Raw genomic sequence first — 3333 nt, forward strand, 5'->3', positions numbered from 1 at the left:
GGGTCGCTCCCGGATCGTGGGCTATCCGTAACCGACTCGAAACGTTCGTGCGACGTGGGCGTGGCCCACGTTGCCTAGGGTTTCCCGAGCCTATATAATCTCTTGCCCGGCTACCGCGGAAATACATCTAATACACGAGTTAGGGTTTCCACCTCTCTCTCCGCTTGCGCCGCCACCGTAGCCTACTCCATCCCGCGCGCCGACGTGCATCGGCGAACGGGAGAGCAGGTCTCCGGAACCGCTCGTCCTTGCGATCCCGTGCGGGAGAGGGCGAAGTAGGTTTTTGGGAAGCGCTCTGCGCGACTGCTCAAGCTCTTCATCACGGGTCGCCTTCCGTCCAAGTCGGGCGGTGCTGCCTACCGTCGTCTTCAACGCCGTCTACTTCGACCCATCGTCCCCGTCGTCAACAACGTTGTCATCAACAACGTTACTGCTGCGACATCGTCTGCTACACCTCCACCGCCACCTCCACCAGATCGGTACGTGCGACATATCTCGATCTGTTTAGCGATGGATGTTGTACCGTTTGCTCTGCTACTGTTCATGTTGATCACTGCATCTAGTATGTTCGAGTTTCACATGTTAGTAGTTACTTTCGTCATGCTTTATATTCTGGAATTAATCATGGAAATTGTGCCTAATTATCCAACAGCAACCAGCAATGCCATCATCGTCGATGCAGCATCGTCTGCCATCGTCACCTACGGGTGTCACCACAGTGGCGTTGCTACTAGAAGGAGTCTCCGAGCTCTTCCTCACTCGAGCGAGACACCATGGCTCCTCATGACCCAACCATCGTCGACCAAGAGACTCTCGATGTGCACCCATCGGCTTCATCAGGACAACGCCCATGACTTGTTCGTTGGATTGCCTGCCCCAACTGGCAATGGCCGTCCGGGTGTTGGGACACATCCTCTTCATCGACTCTGTCCGAGTAGGGCCTTGACACCAGCAACATCCTTGTAACCATTTCTTTATTTCTTAATAAATCACACATGATCATTGAACTGAACCAGTACAAGCATATCATTCCATCCTCGTCTTCAGATAACATTGACAAGGAATTCAGAACAACATTATTAGAATTACACAAGAGAACAAACGGTGGCAGACAATCAATGAATCATGAATAGCAATGGGGCTCTTGAGGGTCACGAAATCCCACTCCCCCGATCGATTGTGGACATTCCAAAATGTGTACATCGATCCCAAGTCCCTCCTTGCCCTCATGCCAGGAGCCTGCGTAGCAAAAGCCATTGGCAAAGCTGTAGAGGCCAAACCCATGGATCTTGTCCCCAGAGTATTCCCCGGAGTACCGATCACCATTTCTGAAACAAATTGCAACAGAAGGTTAGAAATTAGCAAGCAATGCATTGTGAAAATGTATCAGGTGGTTGGAGCTAAAATGAAGCAATAGAGTAGTTGCTGAGGAATGGATCAGTGCGTTGATGTGACCAAATCAAAGCAGGGAACTGATGCTCACCAGAAATGGTAGCTGCCGAGGCCGTGCTTGACGCGGCACTTGAACTCTCCTACATAGGAGCTCCCGTCGGAGCAGGTCTGGGCGCCGATGTCGTGGCTCTGGCCGCCAGCCCACTCGCCGGCGTAGCAGTCGCCGCGAAGCGGTAGACCCCTGGCCGTGGCGGAGGCCCTGGCGATACTGTCCGCGGTACCGGCTGCCGCGCACCCAGGTCTCGATGTCGTCGACCCAGTCCCTCTCGTACTTCCCCAGTTCCCATTGCCGAAGAAGCTGTAAAGGCCCTTGTGGAACTCCCCCTCGTAGCAGTTCCCGTTGTTGTAGAACTCGACGCCCTCGTGCACGGCCGGTCCTGCGGCTTGCCGTCGTCTTCGTCGCCGATGAACTACTCCATGGAGCCGGACGGTGAGTAGTGGCGCATCTGCAGGCGGCCGCGAAGCAGGCGCGTGGCCGCCGCCGCCGCCGCCGCCGCGGACCGGCCGCGAGGAGGACGAGGTGGTAGTCATCGCAATGGCGTGAGCAGTGGATTCGAGCATATGGCATCTCCTCTTCGCCGCTCTCGATCCCGTCCGCCTAAACTCCACCTCCCTCGGTGCTCCAGCCGCCGGCCCAAGATCGCCGGGAAGAGTAAGAGAGGAATAATGGTGAGAGACGGGAGAGATATTTGCTTTAAGATTCGTGCCGTCTCATCAGATGATTTGGCCGCTCAAAAGGAGAATCGTTTTGTATAATCTTTGTAAAATATATTAGAGGTTCCGGTCCTACAGATTTTGGTTCCGGTCCCACATTTTTGGTTCCGGGTTCCATCTATTTACGACTGTTAGATCGAGATGGATGGACGGTTATTAAAAATATCAACCACTGTAAAAGTTGTACTATTAATTTAGTGGATAAATACAAAGTAATAATTTTAATGTTTGTAAGGGAACAATATATACTATCAAAATCAAATTCAAAATACTAAAAACAATTGCAATCTTCACAAAAATCCATACAACTATGACTTGAATACAGTGTTTTTATGATACTAGCAAAGCTACATCTTATTGCGCTACCGGCATTGTGTAAATTGTGCAACTTGTATGCTTATTTTTTGTTCTCCTAAAATTTAAGGTTTACAATCCCATGTAACGGTTCGGCCGTATTAACATTCAACAGTGGTGTTGGCCATGGTATTTAAGATATTTTGGTTGGCACGCACGATATGTGTATAAGATCATAGGTAATTTGATTAGTCAAAAATATATAAACACAAGGATTACACTTTTGTGATAAGATACGTGCACATCTCTAAAACTATACAGCTAGCTACGGGGTGAGAACAAAAAAAACAGCATATGAATAAGGACACACAAATATTAAAAAACATACATAACCCTTGGTACACTTTTCTCAATGAGGTAACTACACCTTTCTGAAATAATGTAACTATGTGGCAAAAAGTGAAATGTACATAAATAATGTTTTGCTAGTTCTTAGCTAGTGGAGTACTAACTTAGTTCTCGGTGGAATCCTACACCAGTAGCATTATGATTCTTCAACTTCTGAGTTGCAAGTTAGGTTGCAACTGAGATTTTTCAGTTGCAAGTTGGATTGCAACTGAAAATTTTTAGTTTCAAGTGTGATTGAAACTAATATTTTTCAATTGGAAGTTGAATTGCAATTGAGATTTTTCCAGCTACAAATCAAGTTACAAGTGATGCTTTTACAGTTGCAAATCAAATTGCAAATGAGAGTGACATCACTTTACTTGGGATTACGCTAGTTGAGAATTAGTCACACCACATAAATAAACTCACAAAGAAATATTATGACACTAGTTGCACCTTTCTTGATAAGGTAGTTGCACATTTAGA

At 47.6% G+C, this 3333-nt stretch overlaps 1 pseudogene; it reads right to left on the reverse strand.

Moving 5' to 3' along the window:
* Nucleotides 1–995: 995 nt before the first annotated feature.
* On the reverse strand, nucleotides 996–2020 carry LOC124681283 (annotated as a pseudogene).
* Nucleotides 2021–3333: the final 1313 nt, after the last annotated feature.

This window comes from Lolium rigidum, unplaced genomic scaffold (genome assembly GCF_022539505.1).
Source record: "Lolium rigidum isolate FL_2022 unplaced genomic scaffold, APGP_CSIRO_Lrig_0.1 contig_38571_1, whole genome shotgun sequence".
NCBI classification, from domain to species: domain Eukaryota; kingdom Viridiplantae; phylum Streptophyta; class Magnoliopsida; order Poales; family Poaceae; genus Lolium; species Lolium rigidum.